The sequence below is a fragment of the Protopterus annectens genome, chromosome 3.part0 (assembly GCF_019279795.1).
Source record: "Protopterus annectens isolate FY-2018-M chromosome 3.part0, PAN1.0, whole genome shotgun sequence".
Classification (NCBI taxonomy): Eukaryota; Metazoa; Chordata; order Ceratodontiformes; family Protopteridae; genus Protopterus; species Protopterus annectens.
The window spans coordinates 694,170,444-694,185,212 of record NC_056731.1 but is presented as its reverse complement, the minus strand read 5'-3'; positions in this window follow the sequence as shown (position 1 = coordinate 694,185,212).

Here is a 14,769-nt window from a genome sequence, read left to right as displayed (position 1 = left end):
TATAAGTAGTCAGATCAATTCCGTTTGTAAATCAAGTAGGAATTATAGTGTAGCAAGCCTATGTGGTATTTCTTTGTGTAGTCATTCTAGTAAGTAGAAGAGTTCAGCTTAACAGAGATGAGATGATTGTAGGCAATAGTAGTACTGAAGTATTATAAAAGCTGTTAAGCAGTACCATAGTTAAGTTGATATAGTCACTTAAACATGAGTACAGATAGAAGTTGGTAATTCATAATAGTCACTGTCATACTTATGACAGCTCTGTTAGGCAGAAGGTGATGTTGTCTTTCTTAAAGGATGTCAAATTCAGGAGTTATTTTAGCAACAAGACTAGAAAAAAATTAATTGTGGTGACTTTAGACATTTAAATACTTGACATAATATTAAATCTTGGAGACTTTCAGAATTTAAAAGAGTTTTTTTTTTTTTAAATCATGCCCAATACAAAACTTTATTAGGAGATTGTGTTCAAAAGGCATTGAAAAGGCACTTAGAAAACTAATGAATGGATTTTGCTACTAAAATTTACCCAGGTAATTAATGGCCCTTTAAAAATGAAGGAGAGCTTTAGAAATGCTATTATTTCAGCTTACGTTGGGAGGGTGGCCTAATGGTTAAGGTGTTTACTTTACAAACACAAGGTGCAGGGTTTGAATCTCACAAGGAATCACTGGCTAGGCTTAAAATGGCTTGCAAGGGCAGTTAGCTTTGTACCAATCTATGAACCTATTAACATGTTTTTACCTAATATATCACAAGTTGGCAAAATTGCTAACAATGATTGCTCACTTATTTGGATCAATGAAGACTTATCATAGTGTAGCTCAACTGATAGTCAATCCACTGAAAATAAGCATCTGTTGAGAGGCACAACAAACATCACTGGTACAGCAGGTTTGCTTCCCCATGCAGCTTCTGTTAATTTGGGCTTATATCCTCCCTATCGCATTTAACTGAAATATAATAACTGTGACAATACACTAAGTTCAAGTTAGGCCTTTCATGTGATGCCTTTTATGTGGTTAAACATTAAGAAAGCTCTCCCGAAGGTTATAGGAGCATGGGTATGCTATATTCATTAGCAGTGAGATGAATCAGATCAATGCCTTCTTAAACACACCATCAAATGCACAAGTTTTAGGCAATTCTGTTTTTCCTATTGGAACATATTCAAAGAGATGGTAGGGGTAGAAACTGTAATAGTAGGTTAGAGGCAGCAGGATGTAAGAAGGGAATAGAATTAAATGCAAATTGAACCCTGATTTAAATGAATATAAGATCAGGCCACTGAAGTAAATCTTCCATTCTCTTTGTTTTAGTGAAGTGGGTGTTCATTTAAGAAATGTTTTTATAAATGTCAGATTTTTAGGTATAAGTTAATCTATTATACATGTTCAAAACATTCACATGTTGAATTTTTCTAGACAACATCCTTGATTATTGCTTCTTTTCTGTCACATGACTTTAAATGAGGTATTATTCAATGATGTTTTTACTTTTACTTTCAGCAAAGGAAGTCTTTGCTTGGTAAAAGATGAAGTTGCTACACTCTGTTGCTTGAGGATTTGTGTTACTTGTTTCTAGAGTGGTAATGAAAAGTTTTGTATTTCGTAGTTCTACATATTCAGATTAGTTTAGCTTTTTCTGTTATCCTCCCAAAAGGCTGACATTTTTTCAGATTTCAGAATTAAGGGTGACTAGCTGATTTGCCTGGATCTTGAAGGAAAACATATTTGCATATTCATAGGTTCGACTCTAGAACTACAGCTGCTTTCATGCAATCTGTGCACAATAAAAAAGGCACCCGTTGTGCCCATTAGAGTGAACGTGTTCTCTGTTAGTGTTTTGACAGCAATCTGCTTAAAATCTCTTAGGGCGTATTTGGGTTTCCTTTATATTCCTAATGTATTAGCCAAATCTCACATCTGTTAGTGTAGGTCATCACAGTAGCCCTTGACTCCTTTGTCATCAAAGTACAAATGAGAGGAAGAGTTATATCACTGGATGACATGAACATACACAGATCTGGGAAAGTCCCATCCATCAGCCAGAACTCTGATGACGCCTGATCTGTTAGGTTTGATTCAGTCAAGAGTATCACCATACAGATCATACTGTCATCCATTAGACTCGTTTTAAAGGAAGCAACATCCTCTCGATGGTTAACTACTGGTTTGGAAATCGATAACTGGTCTGTCTGGATGTTTGCGCATGCTGTCTCCAGCACGTATATTTATATGAAGAATCTGATTGACTTAATTTGGTTGAGGAAGACTCTTTTCTTCAGAACTGGCCTTGATTGTCACATGCTGGATAATTAAAGAAGAACTGTAACAAGATTTGAATCATGCTACATTTTGGTTGCTTTTTGTGGTAGTGGTTGATGCATAATGGTGTTCACTCTGTCAAATGGATTGTTATCCTTCTCCCAGATGTGTGTTTACTGCTGTCCCAGAATACTCTCCTTTCCAAGTTAGGAACGAGCACCAGTACCTCTGGACATTACTTTCCCATTCCAAGTGATACTGACATCAGTCCAGCACAGTTTTGGGTTTGTACTGTATATGGAAGTCTTGGCACAGCCAACTCTAGTGTCAGGAGAGTTGATTGATAGTTTCACCTTCTTTACCATAGTGATGTTGCTGTAACTTGGATTCAGATCTTATTTCTTAGTGTCTCTCATAGTTGAATAAGCTGCTTTTGTACAAAACTGCATCTCATTTATCCATTCAAGCTAATCCCAATGACCTTAGTAATGCATGCGGTAGTTGAGCCAGAGAGGGTGGTTGGTACTGGCATGCCAAACATTTGGGGAAGGGGGAGTAGGATAGTCTTGTATACAACTTGGCTCATATTTGCAGTGGCTGCCAGTGACAGTGCAGAGTAATATGACCACAGTGACAGTTTGGTCTATTAAGCAATATGATGTGCTGTAATGAAAGTTTGCATGAGTAGGGAAGTAAGCATGCATTATTGGTCTGGTGTTGCATATCCCACTATGAGACTGCCCAAAACACTGCAAAAAGATTGTTGAGACAGACAACACTTGAAATCCAACACTTGAAAAGCATCAGGCATGGTGCTAACCTGACACTAAACCATCTTACACATGACAGGTTTAGAGAAGTCACTGTTGCTGGCTTCTTACCCCTCCAGGAAAGGCCTTAGTCAGGTATGGCAAGGTAAACTTTCAGGAATTTTAAGGGATATGGCAGAAGGTCATAGTGTCTAAGGATGCATAATAAGATAAAACAATTATGGGTGAAGTTTTGAAGGCATACACATACTCTGTGACCAGGGTTATATAATCATTTTCACATACCTTAAGCTATATATATTTTTTTCTCTGAACCAAATCACTATGCTTTGTGCCACATCGCAAGAAAAGCTTAGCTGCAAGATATGAGTTTGCATATAAGTGAACATATGTGAATAGTTTAAACAGTAAACGAATGACATAATCACTTGCTGACAATTTTCATCAATGTATTTGGTACATCTGTACAGAAGTAATATATACACTATGGTAAAATAACCAGTAAATCACTCTTTTTTTTTACTGGTGTTAATGTTAAATTTGATGATTTCTTTAATGTTGCATGTTCTGTAAATCAACTAATTCTTCACTGATTAAATATGATAACATACCTAAATTAATCAAAAGTCAGACTTTCTAATTACAAATCTATTTTGAACGTTTAACATTTTTACAGTGCAAAATGTATGGCATCGAATATTATTTATTTTAGTATAACTATAGATGTAGTAAAGAATTCTGTATTATTAAATTCTTTAAAAAATGCCTAGTAAAGTACAACAAATATGGCTGCATGTAATCATATCCCCTAAATAAATGAATGCATGCTTTTGCACAATAATTGTTTATATCAAATATATCATTATTTACAATATTACAAATGTGAAGTCTATTAATTTCAGAAATCAGTAAGATATTTAACATGGTGATTTTCAAACATAATTTTGCATAAAATAGCTTCTGCTGTGATCCTTAAATGAAAATATATCAGCCAGCTCATATTAATGACAATTTATGTCTGCTGTGCAGTTGTCTGTGGTATAGCTGTCAGGAGGCAATTCTTTGAATCTTGTCAGTTTGACTGACGGAATTATATACTTATTTCCTGCTTATAGTAATGTTATGAATGTGACACTGGATGTTGATATTAAGGAAATGCACGATGAAACTACAGATAAACATACCAAATGCTTTCTAAGGACAGCATGTAAAATGAAATACATTCCCAGTGACGACTTTGGCACTTCTTAATGCTCCACCTCATTCAACCAGTTTAGACTTTACTGAGTATGTTAACATACCTCGCAGCTGTGTACATTTTAGGAGAGTGCCCACATTTTTACATCACGAAGGATTGCATCGCCAAAATACTAACAGATGTTCGAGGTTTCAGACTTCCTCTCCTTCAGGAAAAGCATTCTAAGAAAATCCTATTATATTAGCAACTTTCTGAGTTTATAAGAGCAGTTTTTAAAATCTGTCTATATTTTGGGGCCTTTTGCCCCTCCCCCATTATTTTAGGCTTTCTCTTAACACCTCTTGTGTTAAGTGGTTGAGAGTTACAATAAGTTACATAAAAATAATATGTGTTTTTTCCCAGACATTACTCTGGAAACTAAACATTTTAAATAGTAATTTTTCAGTAACATTTTAAAAAATAGCAGTTTCATGAAGTGGGCAGATAAATTTGAGCTTTGTACTGCAAAATGTTGAGGAGAGCACAGGTTTTGAGAAATATGTTACACTAACCAGGAGAATGATGAAGAAAGTAAGTGCTAAAAGTTTTATACATTTATTCTCAAATGGGCTGCACACTGTGGTAATGTTTTGTTAAGAGTGTGTGGAGAGTGAAGGATTACTTATCTGTGTATAACTCTAGACTAGAGACATTTTTTTTCTTCATAAAGTGACATTTCAGTAGTTCATGAACAGTGATGGCATTTTGCTAATTTTCTGCTTGACTGCAAAATATTGAACCTTTGCCACACTGTTACGCAAGGTATCCTATATAAACTATGGAAAAATTGAAAACTGGAAATATGCAGAATAACTTGTTCCGTACAATAAGGCATTTATTTATTTTTATTTCTATATGAGAATATTTTTTTTGGGATTTGAGGGATATTAATAGTTTCTTACTTCTTGGAAAATAAATTGATTAACGTATTGAGTAAGTGGCCCACTGATGAAGTGATTAATATCGTCACTTCACAGTATTCTGTTATCCAAATAAGTTTCCATGTTTTGTTCCCCATGTGATGTGTGTGTGCATGCTGGCAGTGTGTAGGTATAGATTTTCATCACAGACTGTGTTTTTCTTCCACATTTCAATGGTGTGAAATTAGGATGAATCAGTGGTCCTCCATTTTGCCCTCTGATATGCACTCTATGTGTATGCTTGCCACACTGATGAGCAATGTAGAATCCAGGAGTCTTTCCATACCATATTTCTGGTGAACCCCTGAAATGGACAAAATGAGTAATAGATGAATGACTCTGTAGAACTCTTCATTCTGTTTCCAAGTTTTCCCACAAAAAGCATTCAAAGTTGAAAATCATACTCCAGAAAAAAAAAATTCCAGATATCCTAAAACATTTATGCCTGTGTTGCTTTGAAAATGCCAACCCACATTGTACCGTGCATTCTTGTATTGGTACAGCTTTTTTTTTTTGTACAACAGCTAATCAGTCATTTCCACTTCAGACAGAGATACAGCTCTGACTGTGACTTAATGACCTGTTGATTAAAAACCAGGAACTTAAGAAGCTGAATGGCAGGAGTAAATGGCTGATGTTGGTTTGCTCATACTGTGTGGAGGGGCAGTGTGACAAGTCACATGACTGACTCCTTGCAGAGCCAAAAATTCCAGGATGCAGCAGTAGAGTTGAAATGCCAATGCATTCCAATATGTCCATGGCACAGCAACCTCATTTAGCAAGTGCATGGAAGTATGTACATTTATCATTATGAAGTAGTTATAAATGTAGTCATTAGGGGTTGTTATAGTGACATGCACATAGGTTAGGAAAAAAAGTAAATGTCTGTGGTGGTCTGGATGATGGCCTCCAAGCCACTTGAGTCCACCTCCAAGCCATGTGCTCTCAAAGAGTGTAAGTTGTCATAAAGGCTAATTCCTGGTGGCAGTGGGGGTGCTTTTTATAGGGTCAAGTGGAGTACAAGCAGCCTGGAGGTAGCATGAAGTGAATAGATAACAGAACAGCTGAAGGAAGGCTGATGTTAACAGCTACAAGTGCAAAAAGACAGATAAAAGCTATAGCAGCCAGGATTTGACAATAAAAACTTGCAATTTAACCTTTGGATAGCATGCTGTACAGAATCACAATTATAGCTTTGTGCAACAGCAGAAATATCCACACATAATCTTTGGGATCTTCTAACTTAAAGTGGAAGCCAGTTTAGTAGTTTTGCCACCTGATGCCTAAAACACTTCATTTTTTTAATGAAACGTGCATCTGATAAAATCCACAAACACCAGTTAAAAGCAGGTGACATAGTCTTTGTAAATTACTTGTTCTTGTTTTGGATGGCAGAATGAAAAGGAAGTCATTTTCCCACTGTGCCCTCGTAATTTTTGATGAACTCACTCGCTTAAGGATATTTATGCCTGTGGTAAAATGGTATGTGCAAATATGTGATTTAGGATATTTTAGAATTCTTCTGTCCTTGTGATGGAACAACCACAGATAGTTTATTTCTAACAATCTACAATTAGAGCTTTGTAAACAGGAACAATGACATTAAAATAAGAAGTACTGTCAGGGGAGAAACAGAAGCATTTAGCTCACATGCCAAAGTGACTTTTGTAAAATATGGTAATGTAAAGGACAACAGAGCTAAAAACATACACTATGGCAAGAACTAAATTGCTGCTGGGAGATGAACAGTGTTAATTTTGAGCACATATGCATTATATGTTGCCATATAGCAACAGGGACCATCATCAAAAGGTCTACTCCTCCCATAATAAATTATACAAAGTAAAGTGCAACAGTATTCTACTCTGGTTTACTTATTTTATAATTTCTGTACAAAGTAATATGCTTTGTGCTTCACAGGAGGTCAGTTTCCATTATTTTTGTACCTGAATATGCAGAAGCAGTGACAGATATCCCATCCGCACAGAATCACATAGGGACTGATTATTTGCAATTGGCATGGCTTAATTGTAAGACTGCCTTATTTCAAAGTAATCCATGCACTTTCTTGATGTTTCCACTTAATAAAGTAAAGCCTGTATTGAAAATGGACATATATCCAGTTAGACTAGCCCGGTCAACAAATGTAAAATAAAAAATAAAATAAATAAATAAAAAGTTATTGCACACAACCTTGCAATAGTGACCATTTCATTTTTGCAGCAGTAAATAGCAGATGACATCATTAAGCATAGCTTTGTTTCATACTGTCAGATGTACCACAGTCCTTAATGATTACTTATTTGAAATTCTGCATCAGCTTACTGAACGTCACCTTAAGATACATTTTCAAAATGGCAAATCATCACAAATTTGACAGTTTGCAGACCTGTAATTTGAAAAAGGTTTTCTCCATATTTCTTTGGTGCATGTTAATGACAAAAAAAAAAATGCTCAATGACAGAATCACCACTGAAAGTCTACCATGGAATTTTACCATAATTTTCTCAACAGTGACATCCAGTTTGACTTTGGTATTTGTTATTATATCGTATTATCAAGCCAAGTATAACGGTGTGAGCATATAAAAAGCACCTACCTCATTCTAGCCAAAGTTATCAGACAGTTGCTCTACAAGCTTGATGAAATTATGACTCTAGTTAGGCAGATCCTTCCACATAACATAGTAGTGTTGTATATCTTCATCATCATCGGCTGTGACAAATGATTTTCCAGAAATCATTTATCACAGCATGTAGTGCAAATTATCAGGGGTAGTGGTAATTAGCAAAGTGGCAGGGATTCAGGAACATGCGTGAAAAAAATAGCATGGTGTGCAGCATATGCAAATGACCACGTATTGCCTAGTAATGTAGAACTGAAGGATGGACACCCGATTGTGACCCTGATGACCTATAATACATTAGCAGTTCTGACACTTGAGGAACAAGGCAGGGATGGAGATGAGTAAAGGGGCAAGGCTTGCTCTCCCCTATTAAGGAGGAGGGTAAGTGTGGGTGATCAGAGAGGGCTCTGGGATATATGATTTCTCTGAGGAGACTCAGGAATCCAACACCCATGTTCAAGGACAGTGGGCAGGGCTGCTTAGTGTTAACGTCCTTTGTAAAAGAGAAGGACGTCCAACAGTGTCAGTCCAGTGCACAGCTCCTTTTCTCAAGATAAGAGAGTGTGCAGTGAGATAGTAGGGCAAAATAAATAGCCAATCCACCTCCGTTGAATGAGAAAATTATGGACTTTCCCTGCCAGCCACACTCCAGTGGTAACAAACAAGCAGGCAGATTGTTTGGGAGGAGATGATGATTGGCAGACAGCAGGGACAAAAAAGAACATATAATGATATGAAGTAAAAAAACCCAAGTAAATGAAGCACACAGATTATACAGATGATAACAACACACATGGAAGAGAGATTCAGAAACAGATAAAATAGGTGCACTCTGCCAAGAGGCAAGCATATTCTAAACACTTGAGATTTATGGTTTAGAAGTGAGTGGAGATGCCAGTGCCCAAGACATGGTGTGCCACAGGCATGACTCCCACTGTATGAAGTACTGCCAGCACTTTACATATCACTAACTCACAGAGCAGCTGCTAGTGGACTGCTACTATATGGACAGGGAGATCATATGCTGCCTATTCAAACTGAATTATCCACTAACAGATTTGGGGAGTGGTGTGGATTGTCCATTCCAGTATATGCAAAGTATATGACACTAATTATCTTACAGAGATCTTTCAGCAACCTGCAGGAGATATTTAGGGGCACTGCAGGTGCCAGTCTCACATTTCTTAAATCGGTTCCTTAGTATCATGCTGCAGCATCTGAAAGAACCTATTTGGTGCTGCAAGACTGCAGATGAAAAAAACACCACTATGTGGGTGCTTCATATCATAGTCTGTTACTCTTAGGTCCTAGAGTCCACAGATTACAGACAATATCATTGATCCATAGGGACATATGACAGATCAATAGGATCAATTTCTATTCCAGAACATTATATATAAAGTGTTTTTATACAACCTAAGCAGCTCTCCTTATGCAATGATTCAATTATGTTAATTCCAAACCCGGGTCTAAGCAGGCCATTAATGAGTTTTCTTATATGGGGACACCAAGGCTAAAATAATATTATTATACCAGGAGTCCAATAAATCCTTAAATATTTCTTATTTTGTAGTTAATCTGATGTGTAGAAGCAGAGAATTCCATGGCCTACCTGCCCTATGGTGGAAAAAAGTGGCTTTTAGTGAATGCTTAAAAATGGGTAAGCTGACACAGACATTATTTTCGTATATAGATATTATAGTTAACAAACACAATACGTAATTGAGCAGTCGATACATCATCTTGTAAACATTTATGAACTAGAATTATGTCCCCTTTCAAAAGTTTATATGCAACAGAATAAAGGCAAAGGTGTTCAACCCTCCTTTTGTATGGCAATGATGTTGTCCCAGCTATTTGATAAAGCCTTTCTGAAATTCGGTCAAGTGCTTTGAGATATGAAATTTTTCATACACAGAAAGAGCCATCAGGTTTGACTAGAAGATGAATACTCATGGCATGTAGCTTAATCAAAACACACTTACCCTGCTACTAAAACAATGTAGAAGATTCTTAGAAAGTCCATAGCATTTCCTGTTTCATATGCACATCAGACTTAAAAGAGAAGTCCACTAGAATGCTTAGGTAAATAGCACATATATTTGGCAATGTGCCTTGCATCCAGTATTTCAGTACAAGATAGCAGATGCAAAATCTGAGATAAGGCCTACCACCTACTAACATTGTAACAGAATTACTAGTTCTATTTGAGTACTATTACTTAACCACTGCAATAATCTGGGAAAGTATTTCAGAGATATGGGCTATTCCAGAAGATGACTGAGAAACAACTAAGGTTGAAGCATAGAAAAGCAGTGTCTGAATCATAAGGGATGAGGCAGAATTACTAAAGCAGCACAAAGCAAATATGGACTCACTGCTGAACATGAAAGAACAACTGTGACAGCTCTGTTTTCATCTTAATAGGTATGAACACATTATATTACTGACTTATTTTTCTGCAAACTGCTAACCAGATTAAAAGTAAAGCTGTTGGTGAGCAATATCCATAGCAGACTTAGTATAATCAGTCACAGTTAGAAGATCGGTGGCAGTGTTATACTTTTATGAAAAGATGTTAGGGGGTTGCTGCAGCCACTGTAAACCTATATCTGTAAGAGACTCTGATTTAGAAGTTGTTGATGTTGATGTTGACAAATGTCGCTCTCAAAGGCAAAGGACTTTCAGACCACGTTTGACCTATTAAGGGCTGCATGAAATTGAAATAATGAGCCGCTAAAGGATGTACAGAGACTTCATGCATGACATAGTTGATATCTACCTGACCCACCTGTGGCCTATGGAAATCATGCAGAACCTGTCCTAGTGGATACTAATGTATGTGTAGTTTTATTTAGTTTAGCTACAGAGACTCTCAGTGACTGACAAAGGACAAAATGGGGGTTTCATAGGTATCTATATCAAGAATATTTCACCAGGTCCACAATACAATACTTAAACATGTAAGGCAGCACACATGGCTTACACAAACTCCAGAGGAGAGATCTATCACCATGCAAAATTTCTATGTCATAGCCCATTTCCCTGAGGTATTGTGGGCCACATAATGCACTCACATTGAAATAAAGGCCACAACTGGTGAACTGGGAAGGAGGTACATGCATATATCAACATAAGCTGATTTAAGTATATTTTTCTGCACTTATTTAAGATTTGAGTGAGTAAATATTGTGTGTCTTGGATTCAGTAAATATTGTGTCTCTGTCTCTCTGCAGTTAGTTCACCACCCCCTCCCTGTTTCTTGTTGTGGTGTTAATCTTGGTGGCTTTGGAATTGCCCGCCCCTGCTGTAAATCTCTTTTTGCACACTCCTCCTGGACCACTCTCATTTGCTCACTCAACTGAGTACAGTGAGATCATATTTTGATTTTGGATACTCCTACCAGTCCCATCTCCTCTGCGGAGTACAGAGAGAGCACTTGGGAAGGGCATTCCCCTATAGTATCTTAATCTCCTCTGTTTCCTCCATCTCAAAAAAAAAATTGCACTTCATCTGCCTTACTGTATTTGTGTTTCTTCCTACTTTATTACCTTATTTTGCTTTTGCCTCTTTTTAAAAGTACCCAATTGAATTTATTCTGCTGCCTTTATTACTGCTTGTTAATAGCCTGATTAAATTGTAACTGTTATTTCTAAGGCCCTTGGTTTAAGCACTTGGGCTTCAAACCAGTTGTTTTACATTAAGAAGGTTTGTGGTCTGCACTGTTGTGGCAGGACAGGTAGCATACATCCTTCTAAGTTGGGAACTGCTGATTGAAGGCATCTTATTCTAAAAGTGTATTCATTCTGGGTTAAGGACTTGGGCTTCAGGCCAGTTATTTTATATGAAAAAGGTTTGTGGTCTGTACTCTTGTGAGAGGAGAGGCTAGATTCTGCCCTTCTGAGCTGGGAATTTCTGGTTAAAGGCTTATTTCGCATGCTTACTTGAACTGTTTCTTTCTGAAATCGGTACGCCTTGTTTTCTGTAGCATAGACTAGATTCAGGCTGGCTGGATCTAGCTTTGTTTGTATAACTTGTGCACTGATCCAGGCCGTCTTTTTTGGAGAAGGTTTCTCTGTACCCTAGTGGCAGGACTGTGCAGTTAGAACTTGTCTGATTGAAGACTGCTGGAACAGGGCACAGTTTTAAGCTTTTTAACTGGTTAATTGGATAAAGTAATGTTTTGATTGTATCTGCTCTATATTCTGGAAAAAATATATATATACTTGTTTCTCACCTTTCTGAACTAGTATAGTCCAGTTTTCAGGTTATTGCTGAATCCAGGGCTGTGCTACAAGTTTCTGTGTTGCCATTACCTTACTTAGATAGAAGGAAGTTTCTCTGCTCACCTGTGAAAGATGGGAGCCTTGAGCAGCCTATCTGTCCCTGGAGGAGTGGTTTCAGCCCAGAAGTTAGTAGTTTATTGGCCATTTTGGGCTAATTTCTATCTCTTTCACTTCCCTGCTATAAAAACCTCATTTGCACAGTTTTTACGCTTGTATTCCGCTCAGCAAGTGCCTTCCAGGTGTTCTGCAGCGTCTACAGCAGCAGAGAGACAAAATAGTGACTTTGGAGTGATTAAATATCACTTTTCTGCTTTTCTTGCTGTCCTGACTAATTCTGCCTAAAACACCATTTTTTTTAGCAAATCTGTGATTTAAAAAGTTTGTTATTGTATACAACTCCGCACAGCTCCTCCTGGTGTCCCACAGAGTGATACAGGCAACAGAGAGACCCAAGAGAGACTTTTCCAGATTTAAGTATTTTTTCCTCTGTTTTTTTTTTTTTTGCTCCGACTGCTTTTTTCCACCTAAAAAGTGAATTTCTAACTGATCTGTGCTTTAATAAGTTTAAATTGCATTTGCCTTCTGCTTTTTACATTTTTTGCACTTGTTTTATATCAATTTAAGTCGTTTTTGTACTGTATAACTGTTGTAGACTATACACTAAAGTGCACTAGCCTGTTTATAGCATTTACAGTGTTTTCTGTGTGTTTTTCTGCTATTTCCTGAAAAAAAAAAAATTCTCTTTTCCTGCCTTTGCTGAACTAGATTAGTCCAGATTTCAGGTTTTGCAGAATTCCGGACTGTGGTATAGTTTCCTGTGTTGCCCATATCCTTACTTGGATAGGAGGAAGCTTCTCTGTTCACCAGTGAGAGTGGGGAGCTTTGAGCAGCCTATCTGTCCCTGGAGGAGTGGTCTCAGCCCTGAAACTAGTAACTTATTGCCCGTTTTGGGTCAATTCTTATCTCTTTCAGTTTCCCTGCTTTAAATCCCGCATTTGCACGGTTTTGCACCAGTATACCACTCTGCACAGCTCCTCCTGGTGTCCTGCAGAGTGATATAGGCAACAGAGAGACCCAAGAGAGACTTTTCCAGATTTAAGTATGTTTTTTTCTCAGTTTTTTTGCTCCAACTGCCTTTTCCCACCTAAAAAGTGAATTTCTAACTGATCTGTGCTTTAAAAAGTTTAAATTGTATTTGCCTTCTGCTTTTTACAGTTTTTGCACTTGCTTTATATCAATTTAAGTCATTTTTGTATTGTATCACTGTTGTAGGCTACACACTAAAGTGTGCTAGCCTGTTTATAGCATTTACAGTGTTTTCTGTGTGTTTTTCTGCTGTTTCCTGAATAAAACAAAAAAAAAAAAAAATTCTCTTTTCCCACCTTTGCTGAACTAGATTAGTCCAGATTTCAGGTTTTGCTGAATTCCGAACTGTGGTATAATTTCCTGTGTTGCCCATATCCTTACTTAGATAGGAGGAAGCTTCTCTGTTCACCAATGAGAGTGGGGAGCTTTGAGCAGCCTATCTGTCCCTGGAGGAGTGGTCTCAGCCCTGAAACTAGTAGCTTATTGGCTGCTCTGGGTCAATATCTATCTCTTTCAGTTTCTCTGCTTTAGAACACGCATTGGCGCGGTTTTGCATGATTTTGCGCATAGCGCAGCATCGGGCAGCTCCGCTTAAACGGGTTTAAACTATTCCTGGCTCCACAAAGTCTGCTCTTCACTTTTTCCCTTTGAACTGTTCTAAATCTCAAAGTAAGCATTCTATTTTCTTTCTAAAGCCCTGCAGTTGCTTGTATAAGTAATCTTATAAGTAAGCACTAATAAACTAAAGCACTACACCCTCTTATACTCCCTTTAAGTACTTGGCTCCCTATTGGTCCTTTTTGATCAGTCAAAAAGTAGTTCCTTATACTATTCTGGCATGTCCAAAAGTCAGTTTCGGGTTTACTCTCCAGTCCAGCTGGTGAATCTGGGAATCTTGAGGCAATGTTACAACTGCCTTATGTACACAGACCACCCTCTCCTCCTCCCAACAAGCTCAAATATATGTGAGAGTTTCAACTATATAGCCAAACTGGAGGCTGAGCTCTCTCAACCCAGTACTGGCACAGTCAGTCAGGAGGAGAGGGTAACCACACACACCACAAATCCAGTCTCACATAGACCTATCGCAACAGAAAACCAAACACATAAACACACAAAACATACTCGGAGCCTCTAAATAAAAATCTGCCCAAGAAGCAGAGACCTTCAAAGCAGACATCCAAGCAATCACTACCCCAAAACAATACCCACGTATCACATAGTTCACAAAGTCAGTGTGCCACACAGTCATAGCCCTGAAGGCTAAACAACACACCTAATACACTTGTAATAGGTGACTCTATTGTCAGACACACTGACGTCCCACTCACCAGACTGAACAAGGAGAAGGTCACTGTAAGCTGTCTGTCAGTTGCCAGGATCCGCCACATAACACAAGCACTCAGGTCATTCCAAAGCAAGTACAAATATGACTCCGTCATTGTCCATGCTGGTGTGAATGACCTGAGATGTACCTCCTTGGACTACATGAAAAGAGACATAGAGGAGCTCTCTGATCATGTAACCCAGGCCGGTATGACCCTGACCTTGACTAGCATCTTACCCTCACCAAGAAT